Source organism: Schistocerca piceifrons, chromosome 3, assembly GCF_021461385.2.
Source record: "Schistocerca piceifrons isolate TAMUIC-IGC-003096 chromosome 3, iqSchPice1.1, whole genome shotgun sequence".
NCBI classification, from domain to species: Eukaryota; Metazoa; Arthropoda; class Insecta; order Orthoptera; family Acrididae; genus Schistocerca; species Schistocerca piceifrons.
In genome coordinates this window covers 892847912-892868093 of record NC_060140.1, presented here as the reverse complement: position 1 = coordinate 892868093, position 20182 = coordinate 892847912, and the positions used below count along the sequence as shown (strand labels likewise).

At 45.3% G+C, this 20182-nt stretch overlaps 1 protein-coding gene across 5 annotated transcripts in view; it reads left to right on the top strand.

Moving 5' to 3' along the window:
- LOC124788047 overlaps window positions 1–20182 on the top strand; it is a 108472-nt gene that overhangs the window by 36201 nt on the left and 52089 nt on the right. For 2 of the 5 annotated variants that reach the window (XM_047255111.1, XM_047255114.1), the window contains one exon: window positions 8354–8575. The exons of the other annotated variants lie outside the window; for them this stretch is intronic. The gene's annotated coding sequence lies outside the window, so the exon portion shown is untranslated. The remainder of the gene's footprint in view (window positions 1–8353; window positions 8576–20182) is intronic. 5 annotated transcript variants of the gene reach the window in all.

The following is a 20182-nucleotide window of genomic DNA, read 5'->3' as shown; positions in this document are numbered from 1 at the left end:
ACAGGGCAACAATCTGGTTGCAGCTGAAGCCCACTGCAAGCAGGAAGTGTTGGGTTGGGTAAAAGTTTGGCAACTTCAGGGGATGTGGTGCACCTGTAGTTAGCATGGTATTGGCAGAAAGTGCCCAGGGCCTGCTGCATGGGTCCCCCTGCCCCCTCTACCATTTCCGTCCTCACTGTCAGTTCTAAAGTAATTTTGGACAGACTAGAGGGACATGGACGTGCACCCATTCTCCAAAAGAGCGATCATGTGCATGTAAACTGTCCCACTGCACTCAGTAGTGCTGAAAAAAGAGAAATGAAGGCTTCGGAAGAACAACAAATGGGTGTAGCGGATTTCCTTGCAGCGGAAGGTGTGCGTGGATTGGAAATTCGTTGAAGAATGGCACTAGTATGTAATGGCTGCCACCATAACTCACCAGAAATGAAGGCTTCGGAAGAAGAACAAATGGGTGTAGTGGATTTCTTTGCAGCAGAAGGTATGTGTGGAATGGAAATTCATTGAAGAATGGCACTAGAATGTAATTGCTGCCACCATAACTCACCAGTCTTAAATAATTAGGGCATCCACCTGCTATACGATAGTATCAGTTAATGTGGTGTGGCATTCTAGTCAGGCAACGGCATCTGTCCTTCTTTTAATTGCTTCTGCCATGCCTTGACTCTCCCACTGGAGAAGCAGTGTGCTTTGTACATTTCTTGTGTGCGGGTCCTGGGTAAGAATAGGCCCGAGGTATTCCTGCCTGTCGTAAGAGGCGACTAAAAGGAGTTTCAACCATTTCGGCCTTCACTGTGATGGTCCCCATTGGGATTTGACCTCCATTTTTCAAAATTCTACAGAAGTACGAGCCTTTTGGGGAAGGACACCTTACGTAGTGTATCACCGGTCCTCAGTGCACTAAGACCTTGGCACTCATCATCGTAACGGTGTCGTAACTGCACCCACTGTTCATCAATTTGGGCCTAAACACCTGATGGGTTGCACAAGTTACGCTCATAGTGCGTCCCCATCTGCACCTACGATCATGATGGACTTTCCGTGGCACCTGAAATCCAGCACGGTAGCCAGCCCGTTGTGGTGGTGTCGTCATGTACCCTGTAGGTTGTAGCCCCCTGACAACACAGGGATCGTACTGCCGATACCTGAGGTGCACCCTCCCCACGTAAGCCAGGGAATAGATGCCATCTCCCTGGGGCATCAGGACTCCTGGCAATGATCATCCTGCCAGGTGGCCCTTACTGAGGCTGGGTGGTGCCTGTGGGAGAGCCCCTGGTCGGAGTGGGTGGTATCGGGGCGGACGTTTCGCAGATGAAACAACATGCATCAGGTTGCTCTGCGGCCGCATCTTCTAAGAGGAAGTGTCTGTGTATCGGTCTCTGTCTCTGGTACTACTGCCTTTCCCCCCATGGCCACTCCCTGGGAGGAAGGACAGGCCCTCCGGCTTGGGGCGAAATACTTCCCGTGCTATTAAGTCTGTTCTCGGACCGATGGGGGACGTTCGCCACCTCCAAGCCCATGTTCTTTGTACAGCATATTGAGGATATCTTCGGAGAAATCGAGGCTCTTAGTAAATTGCGTTCGGGGTCCATGCTCATAAAGACAATCTCCGCTACACAGTCGGCGGCACTCCAGGCATGCGACCGACTAGGGGACATCCCAGTTTCCATTGTCCCACATCTGGCGCTCAATAGCATGCAGGGGATTATTTTCCATCAGGACCTCCTGCTGCAGTCTGATGAGGAGCTCAGGGCCAACCTGGAGTGCCGTGGCGTGCATTTCGTCCAGCGAGTCCAGCGCGGCCCCAAAGATCGTCGCGTCGACACTGGGGCCTTTATCCTCGCCTTCGAGGGGGATGTTCTCCCGGAGAAGGTAAAGGTGTTGTGCTACCGGTGCGATGTGCGACCTTGCGTCCCACCTCCTATGCGATGCTTTCGATGTTTGTGCCTCGGGCACATTTCGTCACGGTGTGAAGCTGAGCCCCTTTGTGGCGATTGCGGACGTCCTCTTCGTGAGGGACATACATGCACCCCACCACCTCGATGCGTCAATTGTCCTGGCCTCCACTCGCCTAGATCTTTCGACTGCCCCGCATATCAGAAGGAGAAGAAGATACAAGAATTGAAAACCTTGGACCGTCTGTCTTAATCTGAGGCCAGCAAGAAATATGACCGCCTCCATCCCGTGATGTTGACAATGTCATTTGCTTTGGTCGTGTCCACTCCTTCCGCAGTATCCTCACCCCTACCCTGTCCCCCCTCCACCTCCTCACCCCATCCGGGGTCTATGCCTCCGCCTCCCAAATCCCTCCCTTCCAAATCCTCCTCCCTCGTGGCCCCTGCCCCGTCTGCCCCAGGGGCCACCTTTCCTCCTCCTCCTCCTCCTCCTCCTCCTCCTCCGCCGCCTGAGAAGCGATCCTCTTCTCAGGTGTCCATCGGGGAAACAATACGGACCCCAGCTTCCGAGGTCCGTTGTTCAAAAAAGGACCCCGAGCATGAGGATTTTCTTCGGGTCCAGCCCCCACAGCCCACCATCCCTGTGACTCAACAGTCTTCCTCTCGGACTCTACTCATACCTACTCCCACTTTGACCTCTCGATCTGTTCTACCACTCTTGCCCATCGGTTCGAGTGGTATGTCCTTTCTGACACCTATTCGAGCGACAATTTCCCCTGTGTCATTCGTCTCCTGCACCCACCCCATCCCCACGTCCCTCGAGCTGGAACATACCGAAAGCTGACTGGGGACTTCACACCTCCCTGGCGACCTTTCCGGACCAAGATTTTCTCAATTGTGACAGTCAGGTCGAATACCTCATGGCTGTTATCATCAATGTGGCCGAACATTCCATTCCTCATACTACCTCTTCTTCACGTCGCGTTGCAGTCCCCTGGTGGAATTAGGCTTGCAGAGACGCTATCAGTGCTCGACGACGTGCTTTACGCACCTTTCGCCGCCATCCTACGCTGGCGAATTGTATTCATTACTAACGACTCCGAGCGCAATGTTGTAGAGTCATCGAAGACAGCAAAAAAGCTTGTTGGGCCTCTTTCACAAGCTCCTTCAACAGTTTTACTCCCTCTTCTGTCATCCGGGGTGGCCTGCACTGGCTGTCGGGCATGAAGGCCCACTCCTCGATACCTGCCTGACTTCAGGGAATGAGGTACTTATGGATCCTGTGGATGTCTCCAACGCCTGCGGCCGCTTTTTCGCGGAGGTTTCAAGCTCCGCCCATTACCATCCTGCCTTCCTTCCCAGAAAAGAGGCAGAAGAGGCTTGGCGACCTTCCTTCCACTCGCTGAATCTGGAAGATTATAATGCCCCCTTTACCATGCGGGAACTCGAACGTGCACTTGCACTGTCCCGGTCGTCTGCTCCGGGGCCAGATGCCATTCACGTTCAGATGCTGACACACCTTTCTCCGGCAGGCAAATGCTTTCTTCTTCGTACCTATAATCGCGTCTGGACCAAAGGTCAGGTCCCCATGCGTTGGTGTGAGGCTGTCATTGTTCCCATGCCCAAACCCAGGAAGGATAGACACCTTCCTTCTAATTACCGCCCCATTTCTCTTACCAGCTGTGTCTGTAAGGTGATGGAGCGCATGGTTAACGCTCAGTTGGTTTGGATTTCTGAATCTCAACGGCTACTTACCAATGTTCAATGCGGCTTTCGTCGACGCTGCTCCGCTGTTGACCACCTTGTGACCTTGTCGATGTTCATCATGAACAACTTTTTGCGAAAGCGCCAAACGGTAGCTGTGTTCTTCGATTTGGAGAAGGCTTAAGATACCTGTTGGAGAGGAGGTATCCTCCGCACTATGCACAGGTGGGGCCTACGTGGTCGCCTGCCTCTTCTTATTGATTCATTTTTAACAGATCGAATGTTTAGGGTACGTGTGGGTTCCATATTGTCAGACGTCTTCCTCCAGGAGAAGGAGTGCCTCAGGGCTCCGTTTTGAGCATAGCCCTTTTTGCCATAGCGATCAATCCAGTTATGGATTGCATTCCACCTAATGTCTCTGGCTCTCTTTTCGTCGATGACTTCGCGATCTACTGCAGTGCCCAGAGAACATGCCTCCTGGAGCACTGCCTTCAGTGTTGTCTTGAGAGCCTATACTCATGGAGTGTGGCTAATGGCTTCCGATTCTCTGAAGAGAAGACGGTTTGCATCAACTTTTGGTGATATAAAGCATTCGTTCCACCATCCTTACATCTCGGTCCCGTTGTTCTCCCATTCGTGAAGACAACGAAGTTTTTAGGGCTCACACTGGACAGGAAACTTTGTTGGTCTCCGCATGTCTCTCATTTGGCTGCCCGTTGTACATGTTCCCTTAATGTCCTCCGTGTTCATCTTGGGGAGCGGATCGCACTGTCCTGCTTCGCTTAAATCGGTCCATAGTCCGATCAAAACTGAATTATGGGAGCCTCGTCTGCTCGGCCATCCCTCATACGCCGTCTCAACTCCATCCATCATCGGGGGTTACGTCTTGCGACCGGATCATTCTCTACTAGTCCCATCGAGAGTCTTTATTCTGAAGCTGCCGAATTACCATTGACCTACCGGCGCGATGTACGGCTTTGTCGGTATGCCTGCCGGCTGTTGTAAATGCCCGACCACCCCTCTTTCTTTGACGATTCTCTTGACCGTCAGTATGGGTTGTATGTGTCTGCCCTGCTGCCCCCTGGAGTCTGCTTTCGTCGCCTACTTCAACAATTGGATTTTACCCTCCCTACCACCTTCAGAAAGTGTGAGAGCCCGACACCACGTTGGCTCCAGGCTCCGGTTCACATTCATCTGGACCTCTGCTCGCTCCCGAAGGAGGGTACTCCCGATGCAGTGTATTGCTCACGGTTTTGTCGAACTTCGTGCACGACTCGCCAGTAACACCTTTATTTACACTGACGGCTCCAAAACTGATGATGGTGTCGGCTGTGCCTTTGTCGTCGGGGACGTCACCTTTACATACCGGCTCCTCGACCAGTGTTCCAGCTTTACGGCCGAGCTTTTTGCTCTTTATCAGGCCATTCAGTATGTCCGCCGCCACCGCCATTTTCCGTATGTACTCTGCTCTGATTCACTCAGTGCTCTTCAGAGCCTTGGAGCTCCATATTCGGTCCATCCCTTGGTGCAACGGATCCAGCAATCCCTCCATTCCTTTGCTGATGATGGCTCTCATGTTAGCTTTATGTGGGTTCCAGGCCATGTAGGAGTGCCTGGGAATGAGGCTGCTGATGCTGCAGCCAAGACTGCAGTCCTGCCTCGGCCAGCCTCCCTTTGTGTCCCATCGTTTGACATTAGTGGGGTTGTTTGTAAGAGGTTTGTGTCATTATGGTGGGATACTTGGTCGTCACTTCAAGAAAATAAGCTCTGGGCCATAAAACCATTCCCAACAGCTTGGACAACCTCCTCCCGACCCTCTCGGCGAGAGGTGGTCATTTTGGCCAGGTTGCGGATTGGGCATTGCTGGTTTAGCCACCGCTACCTGCTATCTGGTGACCCCGCCCCGCAGTGCTCTTGTGGTCCTGCATTGACAGTGCGCCATGTTTTATTGTCGTGTCCCCGTTTTAATCAATCTCGTGTTGTCCTGTCTCTGCCATCTACCTTACAGGAAATTTTAGCTGATGACGCTCGAGCAGCTGCTTGTGCTCTTCGTTTTATTACTTTGACGGACTTGTCCAAAGACATCGAACTCTTTTAATTATTTTATCTGCGTCTTTGTAAGAACTTCCTGGTGTCCCCCCCCCCCCCTCCCCCCCTCCCTGAGATTTACCCGATTTTATGTGCACTTACATTTGTGACTGGCTGCTATTGACCTTAGTAGTTGAGCGCCCTAAAACCCACAAAAAAAATATACATTGTACACTTCTTTCCTTCCATTGCCAGGAAATGTATTGTACCCCTTTCCTCTTCTAGTGGATTTTTTTCAGTGAGGCTGAGTGTAGTGGATAGTTGACATGTGCACACGTTCACTCTGTTGTCATGTGATTGTGCACCCATGCCCATTTAGTAGTGAGTCTGAGGCCTCCACAGTATTATAGGGCTCACGCCAGGCAATGGTATTAACATTTGTTCAGCAGTTTTCACTTTTTTCTTTCTTTTTTTCTTTTTTTATATTCCCACTTCAATCGCTGCAGTGTTGAAAGTTATATTAATGGGAAAGGTAGATCAGTATCAGACACTGCCTATAATAAAGAACAAAATGTTTTGTGTGTCTGTAACTGACAACATTTAACCAATATCAAATAAACTTTATGGTGTATCATAGAACGAAAATTATCGTCTTTAATTATGCTCTTGGAAGACTACAACAGAAGGAACAGGTAGTTACCAAAATGAATCTGTTGCTGGAGTAGATTGTGTACTGTTTTGAAAGTTGCTGAATATTAAAACTGTATGGCAGATGGTACTCAAACCCGGAAACTTGCCTTTCGCGGACAATGCTTTTAATGACTAAGCTATCTGGGCATTACTGGTGTTCTGCTCTCACAACTTGACTTTTGCTGGTACCTGTCTCCTAGTTTTGGAATGTTGCTTATATTCTCTCGCATACTAAGCAAGACTGTCATTGCTGAAGAAATGATGTTGTGGAGAAATGACTTAAGACGGAAGATTGGTTAGAGCCTAGTTGAGCACATAGTTTTAATCCAGCAAGAAGGTTTTAAGGTGAGGTAGATGTAATTCCAGTTTTAAGGATCCATTCAGTTGCTGCTCTCTTCTTGTAGTAGTGAACTTTACATCACAAGCGCTCTGCATTACTCTTTTTTTGATTCCAAAACAAGATGGAATGCTGTATAACAACACACACTAATTTGAACAGATTCTCTTTTGTCTGTTTAACACTACACAGATGGAGTAGTTATACAGCGGGTAGTAAGTGCTGCGACACATTACTTATCAAACCAGAGAACTTTAATACTATTTACTTTTAGTAATTGCGTCTCTGTTCATGTAATGTGAGCAGCAGAAACAAACTAAATAACTATAGAGTAATGGAAAACTTACTTGCTTTGCGTATGCTTCAATAATTATCATTACATCATTGCTAACTTGTTAGTATTGGAGAGAGCTTTATAACAATCATTTGCAAGCTGACTCTTGATATAATTTTTGACATGTGGAAGGTATAATACTACTTGGACACAGTCCCCTGAACAGACTACGTGATTGTGCACCACAGTTAGTCTGTGCTTGCAAAGTGCTTTTCTTGTTTCTAAGTTGAATACACAATTAAAGGTATCTGATTTTTGAGAATTAGGCCACATTCCCGTTATTCCGTAATGCATGATGGCATGTTTGATAATTCAAAGATCAGTTCATTATTCGTGGTTGCTTCAGTCTTTTTGTGGCATACTCAAGGTGAAGAAATAGCTTGTTAGAGTGGGTACATCACTGTTTCATGTTACTATTTTTATGTTGTACAGCTTTCCTCCTGAGTTACATCTATTTCTGTTTCTGCTGTCAATATTGTGAGAAAGCTTGTAGTGGATAATGTTCTCTGTTTACATATAGAGTTTAGACATAATGTGATAATTTGTGTGCGCGCGTTGCGTTTACTGCAATTTTTATGCTAACATTTAAAGATTGCAAGTATGTGGTCTCTAAGTATTCTGTGAAGTTTTTTCCCCACGACATTTGTTATTGGCAAAGCAAAATTATCAGAATCCAGGTGCAACGTCAGAACTTCTGCCTGGTCACAAAATTAGGTCTGAGGTTTCATTGTGGAGTCAATTTCATATTTTTACTTGAGAAATATTCAGTGTGTCAATTTTTTTTGTTATACGTTGTCTAAAAGATGAAAGTTAATGTCAAGTTTCATGTGCAAACCTCAGTTAATGTTTGTATTTTTTTTTACTACTAGCTACTTTTTTGCCTCATTATGCAAAGTTTGGTGCAGTTTCGCTTGTCACACGCAAGCAACGCCATTATAGTTTTGTTTCCTCCGGGTGGTCATCAAGGGGTTATATTGTGTTTTTGCTTAATGAATTAACTTTGATTACAGTACACTTGCCTACTGTGACCGTAAGAAATAAATTTCAGTGGGTTCATTTGATGAAGTATTTCATTTGTCTTCACTTTGTCATGGTTGGGTGTAACTATAACGTTGAAGTTTACTATTAGCAAATCAGTTGCTTAACCTTTCGACATACTCAAATGATAAAACTACATGGAACTGCAAAAGTGTATTTTTTTCTGCTTCAGCTATAGGATTCAGAGTACGAGAAAAAAATTAAGATCACGTTTGTCCGAATAAGATTATCACACTTTTCTTATACAGCTAGACAATACTAACATTAGGAAAAGCATAAATATTAGTATATCTGAAATTTAAGTCTCACATGCCATTTCTTGTTTTTAAGAATGACAGGGGAAAAACATAAAGCAAATAAGCGTCATTCAACACTGGGAAATCAGTCAACATATTGCAGAATCTGTCAGTTGAGTTCCAGATGGCACAAAGAAAACAGAAAAACAGATCAACGAACAAAAGTTGTAGTGATCCCTCACCTCCTTGAGAATGCTGTTATCAACAAAAACTTGATGGAACCATACTCTGAAGTTTATACTACATGTGATGTAAGGTGTGTATCAGACTTCCAGCAGGTCACAAAATATTGATTCAGTTTCTGTCTTCTGGTCTCACTTCTTTGGGTGAAGCATGCCCTTATTATGTGGCAATGCATGCATTTATTATGTGGCTTCTAAGCATATGGACAATTTGCTTTACAGTTATCATCATGGTCTGGTCATTCAGGTGAGTAAGCTACTTAGTGAAATACCTATTCTTCAAATCCTATGATACCCAGAAAGTTAAATTCAAATAATTTTGCCTTTAAAAGGTTGGTAAATGCAGTTTATTTTCCGGAATTCCACTCATTAAGGTCAGTACATCAGTTACGACATTTTGATTGCAATATAGTATCAGCTGTAATAGATGGGAGAAAAGTAAAGAAAACTTGAAATAACATGATGTAATAGACCTGAAGCGTTGGGAGCCTGTAGTTACATCACTGGGTACTGAAAATAACAAAGAAGAAAAGAAAAAGGGAACTGAAGAAATGTATTAAGGGTGGCAGAGGGATGGAAAACCTTACGAAAACCAAACTCTGAGCAGACAAGTTGTCCATTTTTCTTTGTGTGTTCAATTTTTGTTAAATGTCAACAAATGCTGTGCGGAGGAGATGTTGAGCTTTAGATACACACAAAGAACATAGATAGCAGCATGAACTTGGCTATGCACCCATCCACCACCTCATTGTCTATGTTGCCCTTATATGGTGAGTGTATTTTTATGCTAATTTCATCATACTTCCAGTCTAGTTGTTTACACTATGGAGCTGTCAGCACTCATAAGACACCAATCTTGATGCATCAGTTTATGGGCTTCTCATCAACCCATGCCTTAGGCACCATGATGAATCAGATGCAACTACTCTCTTGACAAAATGTATTACAATTGACAAGGACTCATTTCACTGCTAATTGATGATATTGACTGTAGACTTGAGTTCTGTTTGCATGTGATCAGATTATGAACAAATGTTTGTTCCAGGCACTGAAATTCAGAATCAGTCGTCTCTCTGGGCAGAGACTGATGTCAGCATAATTTTGCACACACACACACACACACACACACACACACACACACACAGAGAGAGAGAGAGAGAGAGAGAGAGAGAGAGAGAGAGAGAGAGGGCGGGGGGGGGGGGGGGCAGGAAGGAGCAAATGCCAAATGGAATGAGACAACTATGAAAGAAAAGGTGAGAGTTTATGCGAGGACTTGAGAGCAGCGGTTAAAATTTGATGAGAGCAATTATAAACAATAAAAGTACGAAAAAATTGAAGCAGAAACTAAAAATTTAAGACTTGTAACTTCCATGAACGACATCTTATTTTCAAAGAACACTGAAGTAGAATTTAAATAATTCCGTTATTAGACAGATACTTGGGCTTATCCTGTCATTGGGGAACATAAAGTTATTAAACTGAGCTGATAGGTGATTTTTAAAAATAAGATATAACTCACGAAAACATGAAATTAAATATTCGTATTGCTCCTCAGATTAATCAGAAACACACAGTTAAATGATGTTTTGGAAGTAATGCCAGATGTGGTTTACAAAGTCATTAAAGATACGAAGAAAGTGAAGTTACCAGGAAGTGTTTGTTGAAATGATTAAAGTTGGAGGAACAGTTTTGAAAATGGGACTAACAGAATTATTTACAGAATTGCAAAAGAAAACCATTCTTCAAAACGGGAACAGCCCTTTCTCTATAACAAGAAAAGGGGAACATGCAAAATCAAAAATTTTGATTTATCAGCTGCCTGTCAGTAAAGTAATAGACATTCATAAAAATTTTCATTAACTATATAGAGGGAATGAAATTTTCATGAATCAAAGGGATAAGCAGGCTTCAGAAATTGACATAGCACAATGGATGATTATAGTTTGGAGCAGTGAGTACAAACTATCACTTTTTGTGGGATTTGTGGTTTTTGATAAAGGTCAGTTTCAACAAAATCTGTACTCCCAGCCCCTGAGAAAAGGGCATTATTCAACATGTTAGTATACTGAAAAATACTAACTAATACTTCAGCCTCTATTAGACTTCATCGGGATAGTGAGAAATTTTGAATTGGAAGGGGGAATCGGCAAGGAGATTTTATACCGGCAGAACTGTTCTCAGCAGTCTCGGAGGAAGTTTCATGATTCTCAAGCTGGAAAAACGAAGGAGAAATACATGTTAGTGGACAATATTTGAACCACCTTCATTTTAATGACGACATAGCACTGTTTGCTTCTAGTGCAGCCAAATTTTAGTAGCTAATGGTACGTACTTATAGAAGTAGTTTGCAGTAGGACTGAAAATCAACTGCAGTCTCACTAAAATAATCAATTACTAATACCTTTAAAAGAAAGTAGTAAAAATTAAGATTGAAGTTGTTGCACAAGTTGATGGGTTTTTATACAGGACAACTGTAAATGAATAGTGATTACATATGGCTGTAACCATTTAATGCATCAGAGTTAGAGGCAATATGAAAGAAATTCCAGTTTAAAAAGTGTTCTATATGACCTCCATTGGTAAGATGGACAACATCTAAGCAATAATTCACTTCATGCTATACATTCTGAAGCTTATGTGGAGTCACTGACGAGCACATTATAAATGTGCATTTTGATCTCTGGAATTTTTGGTGAAGAGGGCACGTGCACAAGGTCTTTCACATAAACCCATGAAAAGAAATCTGTGTGTGAAAGGTCAAGAGAACTAGATGGCCAAGAGCAGAACGACGTCATCATCTCCAGTATGACTGATCCAGTGGTTTTGGGAGATGTTGATTTAAAAAAAGGTGTGAATCTCAAAGTGGGGGTGATCCACCTTGCTGAAACATGTAATCCATGGAATCATAACAAACTGGCATCAGCCATTACTCAAATGTGTTCTAGTGATGAAGAAAAATGTACTGTAAATTTTTGTGCTGGAAACATTGATATTCTGTGTGTCACTCTGATGTACAATTACACAGGAAGGTCTTTTTATAATCCATATCCAAATGTGTCAGTTAAGTTTGCCACTTAAGGCTACCTCATTGTTAAAAGCTTTTCACTTACGTGTCACCACGCAAATGCCAGCTTTTGATTCACTACTTTTGCACAATGATTCAAATTTTGAACTTCCTTTTACATTCTCCATAATTCTTATCAGTACATAATTATGCATTAAATAGCTATAGTTGTATGTAATCACAATATTTATTTTGAATATCTATGTATTTAGGAAATGAAATCTGAACGAACTGGTAAAGAAGGAACAGAAAAGTAAAAATGGTAGTGGGGTATACCATATTTACCTGATTATAAGACAAGTTTTTTCCCAAATTCATCATTAAAAAAAATACTGGGTTGTCTTACATTAATAAATTAAACTGTTGCTGCTGGGGTTAGCATTTGCACATTGTGTAATAGAGTATATAAGGGTTCTCTTACATTTACAGGTGAAGATTTGGTTATTATCAGTGTTGTGCGAACAATCAAGTGACATTTGACTCACCTGGTACTAGTGCAAGGGATATATGAGGAAATATGCACTATACTGTGTTCATCATCAGAATAAACGTGATGTAAGCGTTACACCGTGTATTGTTACACTTTTGCAGGAATCTCATTGGATTTCATTTCATGTGGAGCCGAAGCCATGCTGACTCGAGCACAGTTAAGTAAGATAATAAAGATACATTTTATGCTTTGTGTTACACTCACATTGATTGAGGGATAATGTGGGGCAACTGCTTACCAGTGCATTTAACTTGGACAGCCCTAGCCAGCCAGTGATGTGAGCAGTTTCAGTTAAGATGTAAAAAGAGACGAGCATGAAGAGAACGAAATAATATTTGCTAAAATTCCAACAATACCACATGCTTCTTAGGGGACCAGACAGAAGGCATTATATGCTTTCGTTCTCAGATAACATAATATGGTAATTAAAAGCAAAAGTAATGAAAATTCCTAAGCAATTCTTCTGAGCGAGCTATGCGTGATGCAAAAGCCTATTCCTGGGATTTTATTGTACAGTTAAATATTGAAGCCACTGAAATTAATTACAGTCATCCATTTGGTAACCTCTGAACTTCTCATATCCAATCCGAGAAATACAGTAGAACCTCGCTAAAGCTCTTGGATGGTCTGGTTGGAGCAGTAGGTCGATCAGTTTTAGTGTGAAATAATTTGTTTCCAACTTTGCCACTAAATGTTATTGTGTACACATTGGTTGTGTAAATTAGTGACAGTGTTAGTCTTTCACTAAAATGAGTAAAACTATATTACGGCATCAACTTACCATAAACATATGGTGCTGGCTTTAGCGAAGAAACTGAAAGTAATTGAAAGATTAGATAAAAACGATTCACTCCAAAACCATTGCAAATTGCAACTTAGGGAGCGATTGGCATAACAGCTGTTAAAGACTGGAGCGGGGAAACTAGGAAAACTCGTGGTTCAAGCAGGTGAGAAGAAAAGAAACTTAATTTCTGGACTATTCATAAAAGAAAAGGCACTGACTTTGTGGTTTCTGGTGGGAAGTTGTCTGCTGCCGAAACAATTGCCATTGAATTCATTCTGAATTTTGGAAACTGGTTGAGTTTAATCTTGATAAAGTGCTCAACATTGATGAGTCTGGTTTAAACTACAAAATGCTACTAGAATTCTTGCTGCGCAAAGTGAATCTGTAACGGGTGCAGAACTTGACAAATATAGAATAATTATTGGTCTGTAGTAACATTAACCACAGTCCCAAGATACTGCATTGTTATGTTATGGATCATTAAAAGTGTTCTGATAACCCAACCTTTTTTGTGTTCTGACCATGCTCCTGGTCCCATAGGGGACGATTAGTGACGTTATACTGCAAATTTCAGCACTGCAGCTGTCATCTACTACAATGTAACGAGTTGACCAACAACAAAAGCCATGAAGCCATCCAAGTGCCACATTTTCTCTTCTTTTGATGTGTTGTTCTGTATGCCGCCAGTGTTCAATGATGACAGGGGACAAAGCTTCATGCATTAGTCCCATTGCATCTGGTACCTTAAATGTCTTGTTATTTCTTGCAACAAATCACTTAATTTGGCTCTAGTTCAATTGTGTTCATAGTGATGTGGTGAGGTGGCAACTGTAAAAATGAAGCATTTGTGTAGTGTGCTTGATGCTGTGAAAATTGTTTTCTACGTTTCTACAATCCTTGCCATAAAGACTGTTCAATTTTTCACATTTTTTCCTAAAAATTGAAGTTGTCTTCGTGGTTTAAAGAACTTCTATTAACTACCTTCCATAAAAATCTATAATTAAGCATTTATATTTGCAATGAAAACTGGAATGGTGTGTGCAGTGTGTAATTAAAACAGAATGATGATTAGATGCATCTTAATTAGCATAAATTTAATGAATTATACATTTAAAAGTCATGGTAATTCCAAATTCATCAAAAAAAGAAAGGTCAGAGTGAGATTTGAACCATCGTGCCATGGAATGTACCATTGTCCAGAATGTTCTTCTAACCTATCGCAAACAATTGTGGCTCGCTGACATGACATCGTTGTTCTGCTGTCGTTATGTATGACATGCATCCTAGAAGATCTTGCAGTCTGTGTTCACACTTGTTCAGGTGAAGTGCTACAGGTGAAGTGCTACGGAAGTGTTGGAGGGGGACAGTGATACTAGCTTGAGTGGGAACAAGATGAGTTATGGTGGATAGTAGTGAATGGACAGTATGCGAACCAAGAGAATCTATACCAAATACACTCCTGGAAATTGAAATAAGAACACCGTGAATTCATTGTCCCAGGAAGGGGAAACTTTATTGACACATTCCTGGGGTCAGATACATCACATGATCACACTGACAGAACCACAGGCACATAGACACAGGCAACAGAGCATGCACAATGTCGGCACTAGTACAGTGTATATCCACCTTTCGCAGCAATGCAGGCTGCTATTCTCCCATGGAGACGATCGTAGAGATGCTGGATGTAGTCCTGTGGAACGGCTTGCCATGCCATTTCCACCTGGCGCCTCAGTTGGACCAGCGTTCGTGCTGGACGTGCAGACCGCGTGAGACGACGCTTCATCCAGTCCCAAACATGCTCAATGGGGGACAGATCCGGAGATCTTGCTGGCCAGGGTAGTTGACTTACACCTTCTAGAGCACGTTGGGTGGCACGGGATACATGCGGACGTGCATTGTCCTGTTGGAACAGCAAGTTCCCTTGCCGGTCTAGGAATGGTAGAACGATGGGTTCGATGACGGTTTGGATGTACCATGCACTATTCAGTGTCCCCTCGACGATCACCAGTGGTGTACGGCCAGTGTAGGAGATCGCTCCCCACACCATGATGCCGGGTGTTGGCCCTGTGTGCCTCGGTCGTATGCAGTCCTGATTGTGGCGCTCACCTGCACGGCGCCAAACACGCATACGACCATCACTGGCACCAAGGCAGAAGCGACTCTCATCGCTGAAGACGACACGTCTCCATTCGTCCCTCCATTCACGCCAGTCGCGACACCACTGGAGGCGGGCTGCACGATGTTGGGGCGTGAGCGGAAGACGGCCTAACGGTGTGCGGGACCGTAGCCCAGCTTCATGGAGACGGTTGCGAATGGTCCTCGCCGATACCCCTGGAGCAACAGTGTCCCTAATTTGCTGGGAAGTGGCGGTGCGGTCCCCTACGGCACTGCGTAGGATCCTACGGTCTTGGCGTGCATCCGTGCGTCGCTGCGGTCCGGTCCCAGGTCGACTGGCACGTGCACCTTCCGCCGACCACTGGCGACAACATCGATGTACTGTGGAGACCTCACGCCCCACGTGTTGAGCAATTCGGCGGTACGTCCACCCGGCCTCTCGCATGCCCACTATACGCCCTCGCTCAAAGTCCGTCAACTGCACATACGGTTCACGTCCACGCTGTCGTGGCATGCTACCAGTGTTAAAGACTGCGATGGAGCTCCGTATGCCACGGCAAACTGGCTGACACTGACGGCGGCGGTGCACAAATGCTGCGCAGCTAGCGCCATTCGACGGCCAACACCGCGGTTCCTGGTGTGTCCGCTGAGCCGTGCGTGTGATCATTGCTTGTACAGCCCTCTCGCAGTGTCCGGAGCAAGTATGGTGGGTCTGACACACCGGTGTCAATGTGTTCTTTTTTCCATTTCCAGGAGTGTACTTTGCCTTTTTGGGAACACCTACCACATTTAAATTGGAGTTTGCCTGAATTCATTTGTAGCTGGAATTGAACTGACTTCAAAATTGGACAAATACTAAACAATAATATTAATTTCTGCAGAGACAGTGAAAGTCTGTTTAGGAGCCAGTAGTGTACTTAGGTGTTTCGAGCTGCAATGTTGTCAACACTCACTGTTACATGTGATGGGAATGGAAGAGGATACGTCAGCTGCTAGTTCTATGCAGCCTATGAGAGATCAGCAGACAGACGATAAGTTTGGAAGCAAGAGAGATTGTAACTCCTTCACGTTAGGACAGAAGCAAAATACGATATGTACCCGGATAAAATCAGCTGTGTTCTCAGGTCCCATGGTAATTACAGCCTCAGAAATCTTAATGTAACTGAAAGAAACAGCCAAATACTTGTTCCCCTGTGGGTCCGGGAATTAGAATATACCAGAGGTATTCCTGCCTGTCATAAGAGGTGACTAAAAGTAATCTCTCACGTTTCAGCCTCATGTGATGGTCCCCTGTAGGGTTTGATCTCCATTCTTCAAAATTTTCCCGAAGAGCGAGCCAATTGGGGAAGGGCACCTTACATTGTGCATTGTGTCCATCGTGCATTGAGATCTTCAGCCCGCTTTCTCGTTGCCGCATTGCAGTCCCGCCCATTCTCCATCTCTTCGGTGGAACACCTTCCTGGGTGCGTTTCCCACCAACGTCTATGCAGTGTCACTTTCTGCGTCGACGATGACCATGGACTTCTTTGCACCTGATATCCAGCATGGTAGCCAGTCCGTTGTGGTGGGGCCACTATGTACCCTGTTTGTTGTAGCCCCCTTACCACACAGGGATTGCTCTGCTGATGCCTGCACCTTTAACTCCCCATGTATGCCAAGGGGTAGATGCCCATCCTGCTGGGGCATTGGGACTCCTGGCAATGGCATCCTGCTAGGTGGCCTTTGCTGTGGCTGGGTGGTGCCTGTGGGGAGGGCCCCTGGTCAAAGTGGGTGGCATCAGGGTGGATGACACTTGATGAAGTGTAGTCCATCATCTGTTGCTGATGGTGAAACACCAGCAGTCTCTAAATGTTAACAAGCTCAATTCAATGCACAGAAGTACAACCCCAAATCGTTCCCCTCCCTGGCCACACCATAGCAGGAATGTCAGGCTAAGGATGGCAGCGGATCTTATTTGCCCCAGTACCTTGTATGTTGAAGAGCTGATGGGGAATCTTTCATGACAACGAAGCCTCAGTTTTTTGTTGAGCATTTAGAGGACAAGTTCGGGGAGGTGGAGGGCTTGTCCGTAATGAGATCTGGGTCAGTCTTGATCAAAACAGCACCCTCTGCCCAGTCATGGGTGTTAATCGCTTGTGACAAGCTGGGAGATGTTTCTGTAACCATCACACCCCATAAGAACTTAAATATGGTCCAGGGTATTATATTTCACATGGACCTTCTTTTGCAGTCTGAGACAATGAGCTGCATGCCAATTTAGAGCAGCAAGGTTTACATTTCATCTGGCGTGTCCACCGTGGTCTGAGGGATAATCAGGTTGCCACCGGTGCCTTCATCTTGGCCTTCGAGGGTGATACATTGCCCGAGAAAGTCAAGGTGATAGTCTACCGGTGTGATGTAAAGCCCTATACCCCTCCCCCAATGCGGTGCTTTAAGTGCTGGAAGTTCGTCTATGTGTCTTCCCGCTGTACTTCCAGTGTCACATGTCGAGATTGTGGACCCCCATTACATCCCAATACTCTATGTGCTCTGCCTCCTATCTGTGTCAGCTGCGAAGAGCATCATTCGCCTTGCTCGCCAGATGGCAGGATTCTCCAGAAAGAAAGAAAAATCATGGAGTACAAGACGCTGGATCGACTGACATACACTGAGGCTAAGAGAAAATTTGAACGCTTGCATTCCTGTGGATATGACCTCTTAAGCTGCCGCTACAACAGTTCTGGCACCATCAGCTTCGCCAACCCCAGTCACCTCTCTGAGCTGGAAGACTACACCTGCCCCCTTGATGGTGGGCGGCATTTCCATTCCTGTTGCTCCTGCACCACCTACTTCGGGAACAACGCTCCCCAACCATCGCATATGTCCGTCTCCGCTTTTAAGCCGGAGAAGCATTAGTCTTCTTGGGCTTCTCTTGCTAGGAAGGGGTCCCTTGGGTCACTCCCTTCCCAGATTTCTGCTAGTGGGAAAAATGACACCTGCCAGTGGCTGAAGAGCCCAAAAACAGCTGGTTGTAGGGCTTCACACTCATCCTCAGTTCCGGAGACTGGGCCAGTGAAGTCCTCCCAGCCATGGAAACCCAAGGAGCAACGAGAGAAATCCAAAAAGAAAACCCCTAAGACCAAGGAGATTGCAGTGGCAGCCACACCACTGCTACCTACTAGCTCTGCATGTGAGGATGGGATGGAAATTTTGGCGTCCGCTGAGGACCTAGATCTCGCCAGGCCCTCAGACACAATGGATATAGACTGCTCAGGCAATAAGTCGGTGGCAGCAGGTGACTCTTGAGGCTTAACCTACCTAATTGAATGTTCCATGCCTTCAAAGTCTCACGATTGCATCATTCTCCAGTGGAATTGCAGCAGGTTTTTCCACCATCTGGCTGAGCTACGGCAGCTGTTAAGCTTTACACCTGCTATCTGCTTTGCCCTCCAGGAAACCTGGTTCCTGGCAATGCGGACCCCTGCCCTCCGTGGCTATAAGGGACATTACAGGAACCGTAGCGACTATAATTGAGTGTCAGGTGGAGTTTGTGTTTATGTCCTAAGCTCAGTCTGTTGTGACACTGTGCCCCTTCAAACCCCTCTTGAAGCTGTGGCTGTAGAAAATAACTGTCTGCAATGTATATCTTCCTCCAGATGGTGCAGTATCCCTGAATGTATTAGCTGCACTGAGGGATCAACTCCCTAAACCTTTCCTACTTTTGGGAGATTTTAACGCACATAACCCTTGTGGGGTGGCACTTTGCTTACTGGTTGAGGCAGAGATGTCAAAACTTTACCATCTCAGTTCGACCTCTCTCTCTTAAATACTGGGTTTGCCATGCATTTCAGTGTGGCTCATGGTATTTACTCGGCCAATGATAAATCAGTTTGCAGCCCAGGACTTTCCCATCTATCCACTGGAGAGCACATGACAACCTGTGTGGTAGTGACCACTTCCCCATCTTCCTGTCACTATCCCAGTGTCAGGCCCACGGATGCCTGCCCAGATGGGATGGGCTTTAAACAAGGCGGACTGGGAAACTTTCATTTCTGCTGTTACCATTGAATCTCTCCCACACAGTAACATCGATGTGATGGTTGAGCAGATGACTACGGCAATTGCTCTTGCGGCTAAAAATGAGATCCCTCGCTCTTTAGGGTGCCCCCGGTGAAAGGCAGCCCCTTTGTTGTCTCCGGAAGTTGCTGAAGGAATTACGGAGAATTGGTGAGCTCTGCCGTGGCATAAGCAGCACCCTTCCCTGGACCACCTCACAGCCCTTAAATGGCTCCGTGCCTGCGTTCGCGAACTTATCAAACGATGGAAGCAAGAGTGTTGGGAGAGATAAGTCTCGACCATTGGGTGCCATATGTTACCTTCCCAAGTTAAACGTGTTTTCGGGTACCTGACACCAAAGGTGTTCTGGTGTTACCATAAATGGCGTGTTATCTACCGGCGCAAACGTGATTGCTGAGCACTTTGCCCGAGCCTCTGCGTCGGAGAATTACCTCCCAGCTTTTGCACTCTCAAACGGCAGCTGGAGGGGAACGTCCTCTCATTCACTACACACCACAGTGAATCCTATAATGCCCCATTTACATAGTGGGAGCTCCTCAGTGCCCTTGCACATTGCCCTGACACAGCTCCTGGGCCTGATCGGATCCACAGCCAGATGATTAAACATCTCTCATCTCACTAAAAGCGACATCTCCTCGTCATCTTCAACTGGATCTGGTGCGATGGTGTCATTTCCATCACAGTGGTGGGAGAACACCATTGTTCCAGTGCTCAAACCTGGTAAAAACCCGCTTGATGTGGACAGCTATCGGCCCATCAGCCTCACCAATGTTCTTTGTAAGCTGCTGGAACGTATGGTATGTCGGCGGTTGCGTTGGGTCATGGAGTCACGTGGCCTACTGGCTCTGTCAGGGCAGCTTCTGCCAGGGTCTTTCTACCACTGATAACATTGTGTCCCTTGATTCTGCCATCCGAAAAGCCTTTTCCAGATGTGACACCTGGTTGCCGTCTTTTTTACTTACATAAAGCATACGAAATGACCGGACGATGCCATTTCCTTGCCACGTTGTATGAGTGGGGTCTCTGGGGCCCGCTCCCGATTTTTATCCAAAACTTCCCGTCACTCCATACTTTCCGTGTTCAAGTTCGTGCCTACCATAGTTCCATCCATTCCCAGGTGAATGGAGTCCTGCAGGGCTCTGTGTTGTCTATTTTTCGTGGTCATTAAT